The following is a 24945-nucleotide window of genomic DNA, read 5'->3' as shown; positions in this document are numbered from 1 at the left end:
GTTGGTGGTTCGAATCCTCATGATGGGGTGAGCTCCCATTGCTCGGTCCCTGCTCCTGCCAACCTAGCAGTTCCAAACCACGTCAAAGTGCAAGTAAATAAATAGGTACCGCTCCGGCGGGAAGGTAAAGGGCGTTTCGGTGCGCTGCTCTGGTTTGCCAGAAGCGGCTTAGTCATGCTGGCCACAAGACCCGGAAGCTGTAGGCCGCCTCCCTCGGCCAATAAAGCAAGATGAGCGCCGCAACCCCAGAGTCGGTCACGACTGGACCTAATGGTCAGGGGTCCCTTTACCTTTACCTTGGGGTGGCCCAATGGAAAAAGCGTGAGGATCCATGCTTCGAAACCACATTTTTGGGCCATGGAGTGGCCAGGAAGCTGTGGGTCCTAGTTTTTGTGTTGCAGGCTGTGCCCCTGGCTATGATGTGTGATTTGATGGTGATTTAGGGGTAGCCCAATGCAAGAAGCATGAGGATCCATGCTTCAAAACCATGTTTTTGGGCCATGGTATGACCAGGAAGCCGTGGATCTGAGTTTTTTGTCGTGCAGGCTGTGCCCCTGTGCATGATGTGTGATTTGACGTGAATTTGGGGTGGCCCAATGCAAAAAGCATGAGGATCCAGGAGGATCCGTGCTTCAAAACCACGTTTTTGGGCCATGGTATGACCAGGAAGCTGTGGATCCGAGTTTTTTGTGCTGCAGGCTGTGCCGCTGGACATATGTGTGATTTGACAGTGAGTTTGGGGTGGCCCAATGTGAAAAGCGTGAGGATCCATGAGGATCCGTGCTTCAAAACCACGTTTTTGGGCTACGGTGTCGCCAGGAAGCCGTGGATTCGTGCTTTTTGTGGTGGATACTGTGCCCATGGCCATGATATTTGATCTGATGGTGACTTTGGCCTGATCTAATGCAAAAATCATGAGGATCCATCAGGATCCGTGTTTTTTAACCATGTTTTTGCTCCATTTCGGCAGCACGAAACAGTGGATGCGTGATTTTTTTTGGTTCTGCTTACAGATTAAAAAGTGGTCTACAGTATCATGGTGCTTTTATTTTGTTTCACTATAAAAATCATATGAATTCATGAGGATCCATGCCTCGGATCCATGTTTTTGTGGTGCTGCATCCACGTTTTTGATAGTCCAGTCTGTAGGTGTGCCTTCCAGGTGTGATTTGACACTGCATTTGTTGGAGTTATTTTTTTAAAAAGTGGAGGATCCATGAGGATCCGTGTAGATCCGCCTTTAACCCAGACCCAAGTGCACAATTATCAAGAACTGAATCCTACACAGGAGTAGACCCACCGGTTAGGCTTTAGTGGGTCTGCTCTGGAGGAGGCTCTGAAAAACGGAACGAGAGCGTGCATTAAGACCGGCCAAGATCATGCGAACAGAGTCAATATTTTAATTAATATTGGTTTATTAATTGGTTTATTAATTACAAGCAAACAGCAGAGAACCTGCACAAACAACGCTGACACCAAACCCAACATATAGAAAGTAAAATAGAAAAATCGCCACCCAACCCCACACCCACCCATCGTTTCCCCCCCCCACCTATTTCCCCTTTTCTTCCTAATGTCTCAACAAGTGAAAATGATTTGTAAAAATGTTACATGGGGGGAGAAAACATGAGAGAGAGACATTGCACACTTTTGTAAATCAACAAAATCTTAAATAAATAAATAAATAAATAAATAAATAACTACTAGTCATAAAAAGAGGCCTCCTCACTTGAAGGACATCAAAGCCCACCTGAAGTCCCAAAACATAACTATCATATCCTGATCCACGCAGATCCATCCATGTATGGAGCGATCTGCGTTGATCTGGATCTGATAGTTTACGACTCCCTGTTGTAGGGTATAACATGTATAATAGTATGTTTTGGGACTTCAGGTGGACTTGGATGTCCTTCAGGTGAGCTTTGGGGCGTACGGCTTTCCTCCATCTCTACTGCGCAGGATTCCTCGGGAATCACAAGATCTTTTGCACAGCTTTCCTCCATCTCAACTGTGGAGGATTTCTCTTGAATTACCAGATCTAGCAAAGAACCACACTTCGAACAAGTAGTTAGACTCTCGCTATTCACTGCACTTCCTGGGGAAATCACCACTACAGTTTCTATTAGAGATGTATCTGTTGCGGTGGTCCTGATGCAACATCTCTCAATCCCAACCAATGCTGCACTCAGCAGCTGGAAACCTGCAGCGATATAGCCTAGATAAATAGAAGGTCCAATATGCTGCTCGCTGGGAATTTGAGGCAATTCAAAAGTTTCAGGGAAGTCAATTTCCCCATTTTGTAAGACAGCAGACGTGTTCCATACCACAGAAATCAGGACGAGTATCCCTGCAACTAAGTTCAGCAGAGCTCCAAGCCTAAAAAAGCGAAAGAGAAAATCCTTATGTTTTCTGGGCTTGAACACATTATACAAGGCAAAAGAAATTAATCCTAGGGCCACTGAATTCATGATGGAAGCTAATGCCATTAAATCCTGTGCAATAAAAATTTCCCTCGGGAGGGTTGGATGTTGCTCATTGAGCTCTTCGCAATGCCAAAAAGAGTTGCCGTCATTAGAAGGGTCTTTCCAAAAGCAGACATCCCAGATCCCAATCCAGATGTTTCCAGAGCCAATCCCCTTGATGTCTTCCACACGCCACACTCTCCAGTTGACACTGAGTGCTGACACAATGCACATCGGCAAGGCCAAAATATCCACCAGGAACGCAGATATCTGGAGGCCGGAAACTAAGCTCAGCCATTGGACGACCAGGGAGCCTTCTTTCACCCTCAGGGGGGGTTTGGAGAGGAGGGGACCAGGGGAGACCTTGGCAGACATCCTGGAAACAAAAGAGAAGACAAGATGCAGTGAGAGAGGGAATAACAAGCATGTCTAGTCATTGAAGGACATCCTCCCTCCTGAATTCCATGCACAGAAAGAAGCAGCAAAAGAAAGAGTTCCCCTGTTCTCTCCCACCCCCTGGTTAGGTAGAGACATCTGATCCAGAGAAGCCGACACTCATACTTTCTTCCAGCACACTGCTACTGATTTAATCTACTGTTGCATTGTTCCTGTGAAAATGGCCAGAACCTCAGCAACCTGTTGTGGATGGGAAGCTGCTCATGATTTTGCTGTTTTGTGGGTTAGACCACAGAGCCTAGGACTTGCCGGTCAGAAGGTTGGCGGTTCGAATCCCCGCAACGGGGTGAGCTCCCGTTGTTCGGTCCCTGCTCCTGCCAACCTAGCAGTTCGAAAGTACGCCAAAGTGCAAGTAGATAAATAGGTACCGCTCCGATGGGAAGGCAAACGGCGTTTCTGTGCGCTGCTCTGGTTCGCCAGAAGCGGCTTAATAATGACCCGGAAGCTGTATGCCGGCTCCCTCGGCCAATAAAGCGAGATGAGCGCCGCAACCCCAGAGTCGGTCACAACTGGACCTAATGGTCAGGCATCCCTTTACCTTTACTGCACCTATCTTTTTCCACTAAGCATAAACACAGCTGATGGCATAGTGAGGAATGTTTAATCCAAAAACTTACATGAAATGCCTTCCTCAGCTAGAGTCTAGCGTGCCAGGAACAGCGCAGGTATTTGCTAGGTGCTCCTGAGCCTCAAGAAGACTGAGCTGTTGGCCACTGAGCTGACGTTCGCCTGAGCAGCCGGCCAGCCACAGCAGCAACTGCTCTGCAGAATTCTTAGGTCAGTTACAGTCCAGTTAGAATCCTGACAACACCACAAATCATAACTCCAGGGTACTGGTCATTTGGAACATCAGGAAGTGGAAAATGGGAGGGAACTCAGTTCCTTTCTTTCCCAAAACAGAGTGTCTATTCCAGGACACTGTGCACTTAAAACGCGTTCTTCCTGAAGTCAGATTCAGAGCAGTTCCAGCAGTAAAAATGGTGATACAGTATGTGTATCTCAGTACAGATTTGTTTGATGGGCCTGAATGCATTTCATAAAGGATCTCCATGTACAAGAAAGGCTAATAGCATGAGCCATAAGAATTTCCTTGGCAAAATTATTGAAGATTCCTTACAAACCTCTCATTCTTCTTCCCCATCACATCTTGTTTGGACATTATAGTAAGGGAGAAGATCTTAGCTCTTTTCCTTTGCACTGGGACAACATGGAATTTGTGCCATGGCACCCCATCACTCATACCAATACAGGCAATACCATTTTCAGAACCTATGTGCCCATGATTTAAAATGGCTTTCCTAAGACACTTCCGTCAAAATATTTGTGTTGCTTGCTTCCTGTTCCTTTCTGTGTTGATGCTCCGAATGTGAGCTGCTCAGCTGCATGCAGTTTCCACTGAAGTGTGTGTGTGTGTGTGTGTGTGTGTGTGTGTGTGTGTGATTAACATTCGGCCAAGCAATGGGCCTAAATAACTTTGGGAGCCAGCCTTTAAAAATCTAAAGTAGCTATCAAATTCAGAGGAATTAAAAGCTGTCATCTTTTTGACTATTTTAAACACCTTAGAACATACACAAATGTTAATGTTTGAAGGAAGGCAGCAAATGGAGCATTGGAGCCATCCATTTATTTCAGGAGTTGTGACCACTGATAAGATGAAGCACTTTCACATCGCATGGCAGTGTGCAGTGCTTTTAAAAAGGTAAAGGACCCCTGACAGTTAAGTCCAGTCACGGCTCTGGGGTTGCGCCACTTATTGGCTTTACTGGCCGAGGGAGCTGACGTTGGTCCACAGACAATTTTTCCGGGTCATGTGGCCAGCAAGACTAAGCCGCTTCTGGCGAAACCAGAACAGCGCACAGAAACGCCGTTTACCGTCCCTCCAGAGCGGTACCTATTTATCTACTTGCACTTTGACATGGTTTGGAACTGCTAGGTTGGCAGGAGCTGGGACCAAGCAACGGGAGCTGACCCCGTCAAGGACGTAAGTCCAGTTCTGTATCTGCATGACATCATCCGCACCCAAATGCTGTCCTGTTCTGTTTCCCCCAATTAATACGGTAACACCATCTCCATTGCAAACTCTGCTCAGTGACACCCATCCAATAGAAAAGTGCTGACCGTCTTCCTGCAGATACACTTCCGTGCAGGGGTTTGGCCGACAAGTTCTTCCCGAGTGTTGGGATGTTTTCAGGGGCTCTTTGCTTTTCCCTGCCTCCCCTTTCATCCTCACCTGAGGAGATCTTGGCCATTCTCATGACAGGGACCTCCGTTCTCAGGCCGGATTTCTGTTTTCCTTCATTCCTCCTTCTCCCGGTCTGGTTCCCTGAGAAAATAAGAGAGAGGAGGTTTCATGCAAGTCAAGGTGTGCAATGGATCTTCTGGGCATTTGGGAGGAAGAAAAGGTTCAGGAACAAGCGACGCAGCAGCCCCCCAAGCGTAAAAACACATTTGACATATCGCTCATGAGATTCGCCCCCCCCTTAGGATATAAATGCAGAACATCCTGCGCTCCTATTAATACATAAAGTGGGGTATTTCATATGATAAGAACAGAGGAAGCTGCCTTATACGGAGCCAGGTCAATTTTGGGAAAGTGCTACATGGGCCAGTCCACCAATTGGCTACCAATGAGAACATAGCAAAAGACAAAATGGCTGCCATATGGTGTGGTATGAAATAAACTTGCCTGGCTGTGGGGCGTGAAGGCCGCACCCTGCAAGACCCTTTCCACGTGGCCTAGGCCCAGACTCGCTAGCCCCACAAAAGAGGCTCCTCACGAGGCCAGAGGAACATGGCCTGGCTGTGGGGCATGATTCAAAACCTCCAGTCCCAGTCCACTGCTCTAACCACTAAACCACACTGCCCCCCACTGCAGTCTATAACAGCCTGGAGGGCCACAGATGCCCCATATTCTCTGGCTCTGAGATTGCCCAAAGTTTCCTTTCTCTCCCTTGCTGTGCAAAAAGAAAAATGCCCATGACAAAAGTGACATTTTTGGTTCTTTGGAGAGAGTTCTGCTTCCCTCTCTCTCTCTCTTCATTTAAAGGAGTCTCATCCCTTTTCCCACCCAACTTCCTCCTGCACACAGCTTCAAAATTTCCATGAAGAACAACTAACTAACTAACCAACCAACCATAATTGGAATTTACGAGATTAAGGAGATAAATTATTTTTATATAATGAAAACAGATGGGAGAATAAGTGAATTGCGCAAGGCAAGCATATATAGGATGGCAAAAATCAAAAGAAACAAAGATTATGATTTGGGTTCTTAAAATAACAACACCACATGCCTCCTCAGTGGATTTCAGAACAAATATGTCTCTCTTTTTTAAAATTACCCAAACACTGTAATGCAAGAAGTTCTGGTGACAATGCAGTGAGATTCTACTCAGAGTAAGCCTATTGGAATGAATGGGTTTGAATTAGTTGTGTCCTTTATTTCTTTCTTTTTATCTAGATAATACCTAATTAGGGATAGGGATTTCTTTCTGTTCTTGTTTTTATTCAGTATTTTGTTGTGGTGTTGTGGTTGAAATTCCACAAATTGCACATCAGGATTCGTTACATAGTAAGTCCCCCCCCCTTTTCTATTATCTGCTTCCCATCCCATTTCCTAGGATGCTTTTTTCTTTTCCACCCTTAGCTGCAACTTATCTTCCCTCTTTTATATCAGAACTCTAATGCTCTACTAGAATTAAAAGAGGGGGAAACCCAGCCAGATGGGCGGGGTCTAACTAAATCATTATGGTTGTCTTATTTATTTGTGTTTTTATCTTGTATAAAAAATAAAACTCCCCAAAACCAAAGTTGAAGCAAGAAGGAATCTTCAAATATTAAATAAATGCAAGGAGTGAATTGCCAGGACTTGGAAGCCCCCTGGTGATGAATTCACTCTTTCCACCCACCCACCCCCCTTTCAAAAATGTGCATGGAATGAATGAGCTGGCATTCAAATCTCTTCTTTAAAAAAGCATATTTCCTACCACAGAAGTGGTAGGCAAGTGGCGGGATTTGGTGGGGAAAACAATACACCTGGAGGGGGAAGGGTGAATCGGGGAAGGGATCACCTAGCCCGGGGGTGTAGTTGTGAGGTACCCAAGATAAGCCGCAAAGCCAAGATAACTAAGAGAAAGAGAGCTGCAAGTCTGTTCTGGGAGAGGATTTCGGCTCGTGGTCAGAGGAAGTGAAGCTTGAAGGGTTCGAGAGAAAACCCATAGCAGAGCTTTGGGACCAGAGTCTTGAGAGAAGCCTAGCCAGAAGAAACAGAACTGAGAGGAAATTTCTCTTATTTGTTAATTTATTGATAGTTCTCACTCACACAATATGTCACCCAAAAAGATAAGAAACCCTGTGAGGGAAACAACTTATGAAAGCTCTGAAGGAGAGGAGAATGGAAATCCTCAGAGGGAAGAGCAGAGTTTAGAAAATATAACGAATATTCAACCTGAGGCAGGAGGTCCAAAATTCTCTGAAGAATTTGAAAAGTGGAAGTTAGAACAAGAATATAGATTGGAATTGGAAAAGATTAAATCTGCACAGGAATTAGAAAGAATGCAATTTCAGTTGGAGATGAGGAAACTGGAATTGGCAGCTACGGAGAATCAAAATAATAGTAATAACGCCAGTAGTCCAACTCAAGTGAAGGTAGATTTAAAACGTTTTCCTGAGTTTAAGGAAAAAGTTTGCCCTGAGGCTTTCATTATATCATTTGAAAGAGCTTGTCAAGACTTTCAAGTGAAAGATAAGGATAAGATGACGATCCTTAGAGGCAGGATCAGTGGGTCATTAGCACAAATTTATGCCCAAATGTCGGAGAACTCTTCAAAAAATGTTGATATATTTAAGCAACTAATATACACCAGGTTTGGGATTACCTCAGAACAACTGAGAAAGAAATTTAGAAGTGTGACTAAAGTGAGGGAGGAGACATCCGCTCAGCTTGGGGCGAAAATCTCAAACTACCTCATAAAATGGTTAGAACAGGAGAGGGCAGACTCTGTTCCAAAAATCAGAGAAGTGTTTGCTCTGGAACAATTTTATGAAACAATAAACGACCAATTAAAATATTTTATAAAGGAAAGACACCCTCAAATCACTTCAAGAAGCCACTAATTTAGCTGACCAAATAAATGAAATAAGGGACCATAGGTTCGATGAACCAAGTTTTGGCGGGAAAGTGTGGGGGACTAACAGAAATAAATTCCAACAAAGGGAAACCCCTCTTCAGAGAAAGACAAGGGAAATAGGCCATTGTCAAAAGGGCAAAATGACAAGGCCCAAGCCAACACCAGTCTCACTGAGGAGAAAGGGTGGAAAACAAATTATACAAATTCCAAAGAAGTTCAATGCTGGGGATGTGGAAAATTTGGCCACAAAAGTTTTAATTGTAGAGCTGGAGGAGAAAAGTCTGGTAATATTAGCCCTCAGCAAAAAACGTATTGCATCAAAGCTGAGGAGAGTCAAGCTAGGCAGGAAAGGCCGAAGCCTATCACTACAACTCCTTGCATTATACTGTTTGGGTAATTTAAAAAAACAGAGACATATTTGTTCTGAAATCCACTGAGGAGGCATGTGTTGTTGTTATTTTAAGAACCCAAATCATAATCTTTGTTTCTTTTGATTTTTGCCATCCTATATATTCTTGCCTTGCGCAATTCACTTATCCTCCCATCTGTTTTCATTATATAAAAATAAATTATCTCCTTAATCCCGTAATTTCCAATTATGGGTTGGTTGGTTGGTTGGTTGGTTAGTTAGTTCTTCATGGAAATCTTGAAGCTGGGGGGGGGGGTGTGTGCAGGGGGAAGTTGGGTGGGAAAAGGGATGAGACTCCTTTAAATGAAGAGCGAGAGAGAGGGAAGCAGAACTCTCTCCAAAGAACCAAAAATGTCACTTTTGTCATGGGCATTTTTCTTTTTGCACAGCAAGGGAGAGAAAGGAAACTTTGGGCAATCTCAGAGCCAGAGAATATGGGGCATCTGTGGCCCTCCAGGCTGTTATAGACTGCAATGGGGGGCAGTGTGGTTTAGTGGTTAGAGCAGTGGACTGGGACTGGAGGTTTTGAATCATGCCCCACAGCCAGGCCATGTTCCTCTGGCCTCGTGAGGAGCCTCTTTTGTGGGGCTAGTGAGTCTGGGACTAGGCCACGTGGAACGGGTCTTGCAGGGTGCGGCCTTCACGCCCCACAGCCAGGCAAATTTATTTCATACCACACCATATGGCAGCCATTTTGTCTTTTGCTATGTTCTTATTGGTAGCCAGTTGGTGGACTGGCCCATGTAGCACTTTCCCAAAATTGGTCTGGCTCCATATAAGGCAGCTTCCTCTGTTCTTATCATATGAAATACCCCACTTTGTATATTAATAGGCAGGGAAAAGCAAAGAGCCCCTGAAAACATCCCCACACTCGGGAAGAACTTGTCGGCCAAACCCCTGCACGGAAGTGTATCTGCATGAAGACGGTCAGCACTTTTCTGTTGGATGGGTGTCACTGAGCAGAGTTTTCAATGGAGATGGTGTTACCAAATTAATTGGGGGAAACAGAACGGGAGAGCATTTGGGTGTGGATGATGTCATGCAGATACAGAACTGGACTTGCGTCCTTGACGGGGTCAGCTCCCGTTGCTCTGTCCCAGCTCCTGCCAACCTAGCAGTTCCAAACCACGTCAAAGTGCAAGTAGATCTGATGGTGACTTTGGGCTGATCTAGTGCAAAAATCATGAGGATCCATGAGGATCCGTGCTTCAATACCACGTTTTTGGGCCATGGAGTGGCCAGGAAGCTGTGGGTCCTAGTTTTTGTGTTGCAGGCTGTGCCCCTGGCTGTGATGTGTGATTTGATGGTGATTTAGGGGTGGCCCAATGCAAAAAGCATGAGGATCGATGAGGATCCGTGCTTCAAAACCACGTTTTTGGGCCATGGTATGACCAGGAAGCCGTGGATCCAAGTTTTTTGTGCTGCAGGCTGTGCCGCTGGACATGATGTGTGATTTGACAGTGAGTTTGGGGTGTCCCAATGTGAAAAGCATGAGGATCCATGAGGATCCGTGCTTCAAAACCACGTTTTTTGGGCTACGGTGTCGCCAGGAAGCCGTGGATTCGTGCTTTTTGTGGTGGATACTGTGCCCATGGCCATTATATTTGATCTGATGGTGAATTTGGGCTGATCTAATGCAAAAATCATGAGGATCCATCAGGATCCGTGTTTTTTAACCACGTTTTTGCTCCATTTCGGCAGCACGAAACAGTGGATGTGTGATTTTTTTTGGTTCTGCTTACAGATTAAAAAGTGGTCTACAGTATCATGGTGTTTTTATTTTGTTTCACTATAAAAATCATATGAATTCATGAGGATCCATGCCTCGGATCCATGTTTTTGTGGTGCTGCATCCACGTTTTTGATAGTCCAGTCTGTAGGTGTGCCTTCCAGGTGTGATTTGACACTGCATTTGTTGGAGTTATTTTTTAAAAAGTGGAGGATCCATGAGGATCCGTGTAGATCCGCCTTTAACCCAGACCCAAGTGCACAATTATCAAGAACTGAATCCTACACAGGAGTAGACCCACCGGTTAGGCTTTAGTGGGTCTGCTCTGGAGGAGGCTCTGAAAAACGGAACGAGAGCATGCATTAAGACCGGCCAAGATCATGCAAACAGAGTCAATATTTTAATTAATATCGGTTTATTAATTGGTTTATTAATTACAAGCAAACAGCAAAGAATCTGCACAAACAACGCTAACACCAAACCCTACATATAGTAAGTAAAATAGAAAAATCGCCACCCGACCCCACCCCCACCCATCTTTCCCCCCCTCAACAAATGAAAATGATTTGTAAAAGTGTTACATGGGGGGGGGACATGAGAGAGACACATTGCACACTTTTGTAAATCAACAAAATCTTTAATAAATAAATAAATAACTACTAGTCATAAAAAAGAGGCCTCCTCACTTGAAGGACATCAAAGCCCACCTGAAGTCCCAAAACAAAACTATCAGATCCTGATCCATGCAGATCCATCCGTGTATGGAGCGATCTGCGTTGATCTGGATCTGATAGTTTACGACTCCCTGTTGTAGGGTATAACATGTATAATAGTATGTTTTGGGACTTCAGGTGGACTTGGATGTCCTTCAGGTGAGCTTTGGGGCGTACGGCTTTCCTCCATCTCTACTGTGCAGGATTCCTCGGGAATGACAAGATCTTTTGCACAGCTTTCCTCCATCTCAACTGTGGAGGATTTCTCTTGAATTACCAGATCTAGCAAAGAACCACACTTTGAACAAGTAGTTAGACTCTGGCTATTCACTGCACTTCCTGGGGAAATCACCACTACAGTTTCTATCAGAGATGTATCTGTTGCGGTGGTCCTGATGCAACATCTCTCAATCCCAACCAATGCTGCACTCAGCAGCTGGAAACCTGCAACGATATAGCCTAGATAAATAGAAGGTCCAATATGCTGCTCGCTGGGAATTTGAGGCAATTCAAAAGTTTCAGGGAAGTCAATTTCCCCATTTTGTAAGACAGCAGACGTGTTCCATACCACAGAAATCAGGACGAGTATCCCTGCAACTAAGTTCAGCAGAGCTCCAAGCCTAAAAAAGCGAAAGAGAAAATCCTTATGTTTTCTGGGCTTGAACACATTGTACAAGGCAAAAGAAATTAATCCTAGGGCCACTGAATTCATGATGGAAGCTAATGCCATTAAATCCTGTGCAATAAAAATTTCCCTCGGGAGGGTTGGATGTTGCTCATTGAGCTCTTCGCAATGCCAAAAAGAGTTGCCGTCGTTAGAAGGGTCTTTCCAAAAGCAGACATCCCAGATTCCAATCCAGATGTTTCCAGAGCCAATCCCCTTGATGTCTTCCACACGCCACACTCTCCAGTTGACACTGAGTGTTGACACAATGCACATCGGCAAAGCCAAAATATCCACCAGGAATGCAGATATCTGGAGGCCGGAAACTAAGCTCAGCCATTGGACGACCAGGGAGCCTTCTTTCACCCTCAGGGGGGGTTTGGAGAGGAGGGGACCAGGGGAGACATTGGCAGACATCCTGGAAACAAAAGAGAAGACAAGATGCAGTGAGAGAGGGAATAACAAGCATGTCTAGTCATTGAAGGACATCCTCCCTCCTGCATTCCATGCACAGAAAGAAGCAGCAAAAGAAAGAGTTCCCCTGCTCTCTCCCACCCCCTGGTTAGGTAGAGACATCTGATCCAGAGAAGCCGACACTCATACTTTCTTCCAGCACACTGCTACTGATTTAATCTACTGTTGCATTGTTCCTGTGAAAATGGCCAGAACCTCAGCAACCTGTTGTGGATGGGAAGCTGCTCAAGATTTTGCTGTTTTGTGGGTTAAACCACAGAGCCTAGGACTTGCCGATCAGAAGGTTGGCGGTTCGAATCCCCGCAATGGGGTGAGCTTCCGTTGTTCGGTCCCTGCTCCTGCCAACCTAGCAGTTCGAAAGTACGTCAAAGTGCAAGTTGATAAATAGGTACCGCTCCGATGGGAAGGCAAACGGTGTTTCTGTGCGCTGCTCTGGTTCGCCAGAAGCGACTTAATAATGACCCGGAAGCTGTATGCCGGCTCCCTCGGCCAATAAAGCGAGATGAGCGCCGCAACCCCAGAGTCGGTCACAACTGGACCTAATGGTCAGGCGTCCCTTTACCTTTACTGCACCTATCTTTTTCCACTGAGCATAAACACAGCTGATGGCATAGTGAGGAATGTTTAATCCATAAACTTACATGAAATGCCTTCCTCAGCTAGAGTCTAGCGTGCCAGGAACAGCGCAGGTATTTGCTAGGTGCTCCTGAGCCTCAAGAAGACTGAGCTGTTGGCCACTGAGCTGACGTTCGCCTGAGCAGCCGGCCAGCCACAGCAGCAACTGCTCTGCAGAATTCTTAGGTCAGTTACAGTCCAGTTAGAATCCTGAGAACACCACAAATCATAACTCCAGGGTACTGGTCATTTGGAACATCAGGAAGTGGAAAATGGGAGGGAACTCAGTTCCTTTCTTTCCCAAAACAGAGTGTCTATTCCAGGACACTGTGCACTTAAAACGCGTTCTTCCTGAAGTCAGATTCAGAGCAGTTCCAGCAGTAAAAATGGTGATACAGTATGTGTATCTCAGTACAGATTTGTTTGATGGGCCTGAATGCATTTCATAAAGGATCTCCATGTACAAGAAAGGCTAATAGCATGAGCCATAAGAATTTCCTTGGCAAAATTATTGAAGACTCCTTACAAACCTCTCATTCTTCTTCCCCATCACATCTTGTTTGGACATTATAGTAAGGGAGAAGATCTTAGCTCTTTTCCTTTGCACTGGGATCACATGGAATTTGTGCCATGGCACCCCATCACTCATACCAATACAGGCAATACCATTTTCAGAACCTGGGTGCCCATGATTTAAAATGGCTTTCCTAAGACACTTCCGTCAAAATATTTGTGTTGCTTGCTTCCTGTTCCTTTCTGTGTTGATGCTCCGAATGTGAGCTGCTCAGCTGCATGCAGTTTCCACTGAAGTGTGTGTGTGTGAGAGAGAGAGTGTGTGAGTGTGTGATTAACATTCGGCCAAGCAATGGGCCTAAATCCATCTATTTCACCTGAAGTAACTTTGGGAGCCAGCCTTTAAAAATCTAAAGTAGCTATCAAATTCAGAGGAATTAAAAGCTGTCATCTTTTTGACTATTTTAAACACCTTAGAACATACACAAATGTTAATGTTTGAAGGAAGGCAGCAAATGGAGCATTGGAGCCATCCATTCATTTCAGGAGTTGTGACCATTGATAAGATGAAGCACTTTCACATCGCATGGCAGTGTGCAGTGCTTTTAAAAAGGTAAAGGACCCCTGACACTTAAGTCCAGTCACGAGCAACTCTGGGGGGGGGGGGTTGCGCCACTCATCTGGCTTTACTGGCCGAGGCAGCCGACGTTGGTCCGCAGACAGTTTTTCCGGGTCATGTGGCCAGCATGACTAAGCAACTTCTGGCGAAACCAGAGCAGTGCACAGAAACACCGTTTACCGTCCTGCCAGAGGGGTACCTATTTATCTACTTGCACTTTGACGTGGTTTGGAACTGCTAGGTTGGCAGGAGCTGGGACTGAGCAACGGGAGCTCACCCCCCTCAAAGACGCAAGTCCAGTTCTGTATCTGCATGACATCATCCACACCCAAATGCTCTCCCGTTCTGTTTCCCCCACTTAATCAGGATACACCATCTCCATTGCAAACTCTCCTCAGTGACACCCACCCAATAGAAAAGTGCTGACCGTCTTCATGCAGATACACTTCCGTGCAGGGGTTTGGCCGACAAGTTCTTCCCGAGTGGGGGGATGTTTTCAGGGGCTCTTTGCTTTTCCCTGCCTCCCCTTTCATCCTCACCTGAGGAGATCTTGGCCATTCTCTTGACAGGGACCTCCGTTCTCAGGCCGGATTTCTGTTTTCCTTCATTCCTCCTTCTCCCGGTCTGGTTCACTGAGCAAATAAGAGAGAGGAGGTTTCATGCAAGTCAAGGTGTGCAATGGATCTTCTGGGCATTTGGGAGGAAGAAAAGGTTCAGGAACAAGCGACGCAGCAGCCCCCCAAGCGTAAAAACACATTTGGACATATCGCTCATGAGATTCGCCCCACCCCCTTAGGATATAAATGCAGAACATCCTGCGCTCCTATTAATATACAAAGTGGGGTATTTCATATGATAAGAACAGAGGAAGCTGCCTTATATGGAGCCAGACCAATTTTGGGAAAGTGCTACATGGGCCAGTCCACCAATTGGCTACCAATAAGAACATAGCAAAAGACAAAATGGCTGCCATATGGTGTGGTATTGAAGGAAGGCAAGGACAGGTAACCCCACCTAGGCCCAAAGTCACCCCCCCCCCCCCAAAGCAGGCTCAAAGCTTCTCAAAATCATTTTCTCAGCAGCTAAAGGCATTAGCTCATTTGCTCTGTTGTAACAAAGGTAGCTGAATAGAACAATTTCCCAGGCCAGTTGACCTCGCTAAAAGAACAGAAGTGACTTTTATCTCATTCAGTTGCAACTCACATTGGACATGCTGAACCACTCTCACCCCCCCTTTCCTGGGAAGGGCGCCAAGAGTCCAATAGTCCCAAGACAGGAGCTTTCTGTTCATGCTCAGAGGAACTCATGGGGCAGGATTCTTGAGGAGAAAGGGAAGGGAACTGGAAGGGGAATATATACTCTGTGCAAATGACTGTGAACCCATGCTTGTTTGTGACATATCACACTTGCTCCTTCTACCAGTTCATGGATGGTAGAAATAAAGCTTTTTCTCTGAAACTATTCCTTGAGTGTCTGTTGACTCCCATCTCCCTTTCCCAGGTGCAATATTTTTCCCACCCGAGGGCAAAGCCTCATAAGGCTACAGTATGAAATGAATTTGCCTGGCTGTGGGGCCTGAAGGCCGCACCCTGCAAGACCCTTTCCACGTGGCCTAGGCCCCGACTCGCTAGCCCCTCAAAAGAGGCTCCTCATGAGGCCAGAGGAACATCACCCCACTGTGAGGCGTGAAGGCCGCTCCCTGCATGTAGGTTAATTCACAAGCAAAGGCAGTGAGCTCCTTCAAGGTGTTTTGTTTTTATGTAACAGTTCAGATTTTGCAACACTTATTCTGATCGCTAATGCTTTTGCTTGGGAAACTTCAGTCATGAAAGAAATAAGAGTGAAGACAAGCTCCTGAAGTCATTGGTGTAAGCCAAAAGCAGGAGGGAGAAAGTGCTAAGTTTTCAATCGTGATTGGCAGGCCAATTCTGAGAGGAAGGGACTGTGGTCAGTATTTTGCAGGAGCGATTCAGTTGCATGCTGACCATGTCAGTTTGCCCAATTAAAGCAGAATTAAAGCACTCTGGTGCAACAAATCCACTTTTTTAAAGGACTTATTTGCAGTTAGGGGAGTGACAGGGCAATGCAGTAAAAAGTATAGGGTAAATTACTGATGGTGGAACCCAGAAGCAAATCAGGATGAATGCTAAATAGAGTTGGCATCATCTAACCTCCACATAAATTTTGTGCAAGCAAATCAGGCTTAATTTCATTCTTTTTTTTTTTAAAGGATCTGCACGAGCCCCTTTACTGACTTGTGAATTCTACTTTCACATACAATGGTCATTACGCTTTCACCCACTTTCCAGTAGATGGCACCATCTACTGGAAGATAGCAATAAAAAGCTCTGCCTTGAAAATGTCGCCTTTCAAATTAGCCGGGTTAACTGCTAATGCAGTAACTGCATCCGTTAGCCCCAGTGTCAGTGGTCCAGCTGGACATATGCCAAGGCCCAGGTGCCAGCACAGAGCCCAATGCTTACCCATCTCCCTTTTCCTGATGTCAAGAGTGCATGGTGGCAGCAGAGACAGCAGAGCCCTCCTTTTTGTGCCCCTTTAGCCCCATCACTGCTGCTAACAGCAGGTGAAATAATTGTACTTCAATATGCAACGATATAAAGGTGTAGAAAGAGAACAAGCATGCTTTGATGAAATGTCACAAAACAAGCGGGGCTTGCTAATACAATTAGCAGTTTTCAGTGTGAAAAGGGCTAATGAACCCATTTCACAGGTAAAAGAACTGAGGAACTGAGATCCCTGTTGTGCATTCCTGCATGCACAGCAGGAATTGAGATTCAGATTTCCTCAGTCTTTTCTACAAAGAAATACCGTATTTTTCGCTCTATAGGATGCACCGGACGATAAGACGCACCTAGTTTTGGGGAGAGGAAACAAGAAGAAAAAAATTCTGAACCCCATAAGCCAGAACAGCAAGAGGGATCTGGCTTCGGGGACAGCCTTTGAAGCCTCCGCAGAGCAACGGGGTGCCTTCACCCTGCTGCCCTGCGGAGGCTTTGCACAGCTAACCCCAAGCTAGAACAGCGAGACGGAGCGCTGCGCAGCACTTCGTCTCCCTGTTCTGGCTTTGGGCTTAGCCGCGCAGCCTGCATTCGCTCCATAAGACGCACACACATTTCCCCTTACTTTTTAGAAGGGAAAAAGTGCATCCTATAGAGCGAAAAATACAGTAATATCTCACATAGTAACTATAAAAGTAACATGACTTTCAACAGAACCAAGCTACCTGATCCTCCTGCACGCCCCAATTACATTTTATTATTTTATGATTATTTGCTAAATTTGTACCCCATCCTTCCAAGTGAATTCAGGGTGGCACTGATTTGTTACAAGTGGACCTCCCCAATTAATGTAAGAGACAACTCTATCTTTCTGTGTACATCCCCCTATACATTAAAGCAAATGGGGAACCATCTTGTGTTACTGCCCCAGGAACTGAAGACTGGACTTCAAGGTCTCCACAATCTGTATTTTCATCTCCGTGCTATTTCCAGACGCTATCGCCATAAACCAACATTTTCCAAGCTTCTGATAGCTGCTGCTTAAATGATTTTCGGTACGATTCTATATGCATCTCCCCAGAAGTTGAGTTGCACTGTGGACCTACTCCTAGGGAAGTGTGCACAGGATTTCACAGCACACAGGCTGGGAATGACTCATGTTTCAGCCTGACAAGGAGCCACTGAGGTCAGTGAGTTCGTCTGTTAATTATGAGAGCTACTGAGATCAGCGGTGGGAATGAAGCTCCAAGTCAAAGCCTGTTATTTACTTAGTGCCTGCCAGGAGTAGGATCCTCTTCTCAACACTGGCAAGTGTGCAGCTTACGATGCGCCTGCCTTGTCTTGTCTGGATAATTTATGCTTCCTAATTTCAACCTCCTCCCTCCAGGAATCTAGGGCTATTGATGGGTAAACAACCCAACCGCTGCTTGAAATCCAAAACTAAAGATAGAAAATGACAGAGACAGCTGCCAGGGAAAACACTGGCGCTACAAACAGAGAAGGCAAATTGCCAGATCTCATGTTTTTGGTTGGGAAAGGGAAATGGGAAATATATAGAAATATATATGAAAAGACAAATTCAGGTGGCAGTTGTCTCAAAAAGCAGCTGTCCCAAACATGGTCTTACTAGCTTGGACTGTGCCAGCTCCAGATTTTTTTGTGTTTGCAGGGTAGAGATGGGGAGTTGTTGGCCAAGATGCCCCCAGCGAGTCCAAACTTCCCCACCACCCAGAGGAAAAGATGAGGCACACCTGGGATAGTGGCGGACGGGGAGGAAGAGATTTGCTGTTCGACTTCAGGCAGCAAAATGTTTTGAGCCAGCTCTGATGCCAACCATTTGGTTGAATGTCCAACAAAGTTGTTGCAGAAGCACAACTGCTCACAAAACAGAACTACCCTGCATTCCCTATACTCTCTCACACACATTCACAAACACACACAATCTGCTCTGGAGTACTCTCTGGAGCACTTTTTGGGGGGGAGGGGGGAGGCTGCATGCAGGAGGAGAGGGAGGGCAAGTTCTGTTGCAGGAATGGAAATATTTCTCCTTGCCCTTTGCTTTGTTGCATTCAACCTCTTGACTTGAACCTTAATTTGGTGATCATGCTGCATTGACCCAATAATGAAAAGAAAAATTCTTCTCCGTGACAAGAGAGGGCTGATTCAGATGTTACCTCGGTGGCTTAGGTGCTGCTGAAAAATGCAAGCAAAAATACTTCTTTGTGCCTCGTGACCATAGTACTTCCGTGGTCATGCGAAGCCAGGGGTGATGACCAGAAGGTGTGGTCATTCACAGCACTGCTACACTGACTGGCATGGATGCTGCTCACTAGGAGATCGAGCTGTGCAAGCTGATGAAAATCCCTTGTATTCCTTCTATGGCAGCTACTGGAAGGAAATGAAGACTCAAGGTCTAAACCGCCATGGTATTGTCTCTGGTGCACACCCCAGAGTATATACTGCAGCTTCTAAGCAAGACCACAGTGAGACTGTGGTGTCGAGTTTGTTGTTTGGGATTGCTCCACAGCATGATTGATCACGGTGTCCCCATCAGTGAAGGACAACAATGGCTCCCCACAAGCATTCACCACAAGAGGGGAGGCAGAAGCCACAGACTTCCCAAGAGGCACAAGAGACACAGCAAGGTTTTTAAGGTTTTGTTTTGGTGTCTGGACAAAGAGCCAGCAGCACAGGGTAGAGAGGATAGATTGCAAACACCAGTTGCGGCGAGGAGCTCGTGGATCTATGGCCAATTCTCTTCCTGTGCGCTTCTTCGCTCAGTACAGAACGATCCTCTCTCATCACCGCAAGCTAACATCAGCACCGTAAAAACCAGAGGGTGTCTGGGAAATGTTCAGGATGGTGACAAAATAAATAAATAAGCAGAAAAGAAGTTGCATCACCCTTGGCTCATGCCTGAGTAATATGTGTCTATGAGTTACAATCATATTCTTTACTCTCTGTACCAGACAGATCTTTGCTTTTCCCTTTTAAGTGTCCATTTGACATTTTCTCTCTCTCAAATATCAAGCAAGTCTTCAGACACAAAAATTAAGGTGGGGGTGGGCTCTGATCACCCACCCTACCAAAGTCCATCAGAACCATGTGTTCTTAATGTGCCTGTTTGCTCTCTCAGGTATCACCCCTGATTTCCTCCCTAGCCAGCTTGCACCTGAGTGTGTGAGAGAGAGAAAACAGGGGAAATTGTTAAGTTGTGGGCGAACATATCAGATGCCACAGCGATTCTTCCAAAGCAGCTCTTTATTTGTAAGCTGGAACAGAACTGAACTGAGGAGCTCAGTCAGCCTGCTTATATAGAGCTCCAGAACAATGTAACTGTTGCCATTTTCTAAAACTATCCAATCACTGAACGTCACTTTCGATCCTTCATTTGCATAACTATCTACAGTATCCCCCTGCTGGCCCAGGGTGAGAACTTCAGTACATAACAGAAATGATCTGTTTTCACTTCATGTTTTTGGAAGGCAGAAGACAAGGCCTGCTTGGAGAGAGGGGAAGGTTGATTAAGCTCTTTTCTGTGGGTAGTCTCCCCAACTTATTCAGCATATTCAGAGGTAGTGTGCGTCTCAACCTGGAGGCTCCATATAGCAATCTACTGACAGACGCCCTTCTCCACAAAAAGCCTCCATTCAGCTGAACAGGCAATAGATGTTTACTTACTCTTGCTTTACTTTTAATACAGATGAGCACTGTACTGTACAGTTGGAATCACCTGAGACAGGTGTGGGTACGCTTTAATCAGGTTGGGTCTGGCTGAAGTTGGTGGGGCCCTAAATCTGTCTTAAAATACCGGCCTCCATGGCCTAATTTAGCACAGGAGTGTTGATAGTCACCCCAGAGCAACATGCATGTGGGGCTCCTACTACTGTCTCTGTGTTATTAACAAACCACACCTTTATGGACACACATGCCCCAGTTGCATAATCTTCCCCGTACATCTAAATCTTTGCAGAGAACCCAGTGTTTTCACAAAGCCTTCTGGAGGTTTCCTTTTGTGTCGCTTGAGCAGCGGTAGTTGTATCAAAGTTGTCATTGCTGTTTCCACAGAGAGATCAAGGAGGACAATCCACCGAATATAAACATTCCAGATTCTACCCAGAGATGTCATTATGACTCTCCTGCAAGGATAATGTGCAAGGCATATTTTCCCTCATATGTCCATTTCCCCTAACATTTAGTAACGCGTTTTTGTATGTTATTTTCACAAATATATGATTCCTGGGCGCATTGACACTAGCATGTGTAGTTTTGCACACATTGCTTGGCTAAAGCAGTGCACTGCAAAATGTGGCAATCTGCTGTGTCTCGGTTTGCATCTTGTTCTAGTAAGTAAAAAGCAAACTGAATCAAATCTCTCAGTCATCCCTATATGAGCCACAGAGCTGTGGGTTTGAGGGAGCCTCGGACGAGGTATCCTCTGATGGACCCCTCCCCTGTGTCTCCTTGGGGGATACCCCAAAGCTTAACAGAAGAAAAAGGTGCTGGAATCCACAGAGATCCCGGCAGCTCCAAAAGCCACTGGTGTGTGCCCTCTATTCACACCCCCAAAAATTGTGCATACCTGTAGTTTGTGAAGTGTGTTGGGAATTGTAGTTCTATGATGGGTAAACTACTGTTCCCAGGGTTCTTTTGGGGGGAACAATGGGCTTTAAATGTATGGTGTGTGCACAGCCCAAGTGTTTACTATAGCATTCACTGGATTTGCCGCGTGTCTCACCTACTTATGACACCTCTATCGATTTACTACATCACCCTTTCCTAGGAGTGTTGACAAGTATAGAGGTAATATCTCCCTAGAAAGAACTACATGCGTCTACCAGGAATAATTCTGTAGCTTTGTTTAGAGTGTGTTTAAAGGAGTGAAGAGGACAATCACAATTGAATTGGCTTTAAAGGTAAGTCGCATGATCTCAACATGAGAAGAAACATGGCAATGTTTGCTCTGCCAGTCATTTGACAGCATCTTCATTCACTGAGCTGATGTCCAATATAATTTTTATGGCCTGAGAAGGCCTGCCCTCCCCCTCTATTTCTTTTATTGTTCGAACCTCCCTTTTTTACTGCTGGAAAGTTATTGCAGAGGCAACAGGGGAAGAGTTTGGGTTGGCGTCTTCTACTGGCAATAAAAGACAGGAACGCCTCTGTTTCTGATGCCTAGGTTAAGAGCGGTTTGTCGCTCCTGAGGGATAGGTTTTTTAGACAAAACGTTAGGGTGAAATCTACACCCCCAATGCCGACATTCCCGCTGGTGTGTGTGCTTGTTTGTGAGTGTGAAAGCCAGTATGGTGTAGTGTTAAGAGTGTTGGAATAGGACCTCGGGTTCCAGGGTTTAAACTTCCCCTCAGCCATAAAACTCATGGAGAAGGCATGGGCTAGGGCGATACCATGCCCTGGGAGGTGCTGGAATGATCCAGGGGGGTGGTAGCAGCCTCAGGTGCAATTGGGAGGCATGGAATAAAAATAAGGGGTTTCCTGGAGGGATCTTCAGTCACCGTGAAAGGATCAATAGGCTTAAAACACACACACACAGCCCCAAATTCAAATGTGCTACGTGCCCCAAAACATTACAAACATTTCCTAGAGTCATTTGCTGGGTATTTCATAATTTCATCACATCTGAAGGGAAAGCCTAATGGATAACATAAACGAGTGCTTTTAGGCAATTGGAAACATGAGTTCCAAGGAAACAGCTTGCTTCGTGCAGTGACACCAACCTCAACTGCTCTGCTATTCTACTGGCTTTGCCAAAACTTTAAAAAGTAGTTATTACTGTGCAAGAAAACTCTCTCACGTGCCCAGACCCTATATATATATGGTGTGCGCATATATAAGCATATAAAAACATTTTCCATTCTAGTGGGAAATCACAAATCACTGATGGAAACTTTCTGTCTCATTAGGTTTTTCCTTCCTGAAAACAAAATGACAACTCAGAGAAATGTTTTCTTATCTCCTTCTAAGAGTCTCTTCTCCAGTGCAGTGAATGACTACATCATACCCACACCATACATTAAAGGCACATGGCTTCCCCCAAAGAACCTTGGGGGTTGTAATTTACACTTCACATGTAGAGGTCCCAGCACCCTTAAACTACAGTTCCCAGGATTCTTGGCGACTCTGCTTTCAATGCATAGTGCACACATGATAGATTTAGAATCAGTGCCTGCAACTGCAAGTGGAGCCTTTGCAGCTGCATTTGTCTGATCTGGAATCTGGAAAAATGGAACAGAAAAACTGTAGTGATGTGGGAAATACTGAATGGTACCAGTGGTATAGAGGAGTGAACTTCTAGCTTTCCACATGCATGGATCCCTCCCTAACTTGTGTGGGATTAGGCTGGTGGTATTGAACGGGAAGCAGCAAAAGCAGTATTCCAAAAGGCAGTGAGGCTTTGCTGCGCATGCTCTATACTGCTACATGAATTGTGCAAATAGGCAGCAGAGTAGGGTGCCAGGTCCCCCCCCCCCCTGCCACAGGCCCTTCATCTGCTGTATTTTTCTTTGGGCAATATTCTAAATCTCCTGGCTCCTCCTTCTCTGCAGTTTCTGGGAATATTGGAACCTAAGGAAGCAGTACCAAGTTTTCCATCAGCCTCCAAGATCTCCACCCTTTTAGTTCTTGGGAATCCTGGCTTTGTAATTATATCATTTCCCGAAGAACAAAAACAGTTATAGTGGCCTCAGATGCTCCCTTGAAGCAGTTATTTGGAAGATCCTAACATCTTCTCTGCACATCACTCTAGGCAGCTCTAGGCATGAAGGTGGTTTCTGCAGCAGAATTGTCCACAGAGTGCACAATTGGAGAAGTGCCTTTGTAACTCTTTGAGTTTTCAGGATGCCAGGAACGATTTGCACAGTTAACCAAAAAGATGAGCTAGAGATGCATTTGCAGGATCAAAATACAAGGTTTGTCCTGGAATATCAGTTCTGGGAGGGGCGGAAGAGCTAAGTGCCTTCATGCCCTGCCTGGAAGCTTCCTTGAATCATCCGTCCGGCTTTTGTGGACATCAGTGCATTGGACTAGAATGGGCTATCGGTCTGTTTGCATGACCCTAAGTAATTGTGAGGTTGGGTAACTTGCAATCTGAACAGCAGTGCCATTTCCTAGAAAGTCAAACATCTTTTCTGTTTCTGTGGAATTAAGCTTTACTTAGAATAAGATACATTCTCCCCAAATCGCACTCCCTCTGTTCTCATCTGCCACAGTCCACAAAAGTCTGGGTGTCTTTTTCTGTCGACCTTGTGCTTTCCAAACAACTGGCCTCCTCCCAAACCGTAGTGCTTATATACTGGGATGGATCTCGTACACGGAAAACCACAAGAAGAATTCATTTCTGCTCTTCAGCCTACGTCTGGCTCTGTGCTCCATATCGCAGCATCTAGTAACACCCCCCCACTCCCCCAAAAATCTCTGAAAATCCCAAAGAGCTCAATATAGGTCTCTCCCCCCACTTTGTGTTGTCCTTTGATTACAAAATCCAGGCTCAAAACATGTGGGTAAATTAACTGAGTACTGTATTAAAAGGATTCTTTTAAGCATCCATTCATGATTTAGCACAGGCCAGCAGCACCCTGTGTTTCACCAAAGAAAGAGAGGAGGGGAAGAGTTTGGAGTACTCAGACCATGGACTTTGGAGTATATGTGTGAATACCAAAACTCTCTTCAAAGAAAAGATGAGTTCTTTGATCTGCAAGTAGGCATGCATGCACACGATGATGTCTTAACTTTATCATAATATATGTAGCCATTTTACTACTTGGAGTATTTTAGTCTGCTTCTGGCAGTTGTGAATTGTGGCAAGAAGTTATATAGCACATTGTGCAGCCCCACCCAACCCCTAATCCTCTTACATGTCATCTCTGAGAATCTACTACCTGCATGTTGCCAGGTGTATCTTTATAATCACCTTGAGGATTCAAACTTGATTTTTTTTTAAAGTGGAAACAGAGATTCTAACTAGAAAGCTGAATCCCAGAGAAAGTGTTTCATATACTGTCCATTGATGTTTTTCTATGCTTCTGCATGGAGTGTGACATACAAATAGCTCTGTTTGCGATGGCTTAACTGTTCATCAAGAGGTATGTGTGTTGATGACCCTCTGAGGAAAAACAATATTTGGCTCCAAGTTTCAAAACAAGTACAGAAGTAGGTTATAATTACCAACAATGAGGTAGGGACAATGAGGTTCTTGGCAGAATGGAGTGTTCCTAGTGGGGTATGTAATTTGAAAGGATTTTTTTAAAAAAACAAAAATGTTCATGGAGTGCTCTAGTAACAACGGTTTCTCTGTCCTTACTGTCAACAAAAAAACAGGAGCTCTGTTCTGATGTCACCACCCTCTTCCTCCTAAGGCTTCGTCCGAGTTGTACAAGTGTCTCTTTGTGCGCGTTCTGGGAATGGAATGTAAATAACTGGAACGAAAATAGTAGGGACAGCAGGTATCTCGCTGAGACGCAGCCCATCATATTTGCCATCCCTGGGATGTCCTGACCTTGGCTACCTGAGTGCCAACCGAGTTAACCTATAATTCAGAATTGTCTACAGAATGTCAAGAATGAAAAGTGAGGTTGATGTTTGTGCACCTATAATGAACCATTGTGAGTCACGCTCCTCTGTTATGGA

General features: G+C 45.3%; 1 long non-coding RNA gene across 1 annotated transcript; it reads right to left on the bottom strand.

Annotated features, from left to right (window-relative positions):
• Window positions 1–1892: 1892 nt before the first annotated feature.
• Window positions 1893–23372, bottom strand: LOC310756003. The gene is made up of 3 exons (XR_014544630.1): window positions 22645–23372; window positions 5149–5739; window positions 1893–2838 (listed from the first exon to the last, which is right to left on the bottom strand). It is a non-coding gene; the product is annotated as an uncharacterized lncRNA (long non-coding RNA).
• Between the last annotated feature and the right edge of the window lie 1573 nt (window positions 23373–24945).

The sequence above is a fragment of the Podarcis filfolensis genome (assembly GCF_964270895.1).
Source record: "Podarcis filfolensis genome assembly, chromosome: 2".
Taxonomy (NCBI): domain Eukaryota; kingdom Metazoa; phylum Chordata; class Lepidosauria; order Squamata; family Lacertidae; genus Podarcis; species Podarcis filfolensis.
Note: the sequence above shows the minus strand (reverse complement) of the source record. Positions and strands in the feature narration are given on the sequence as shown.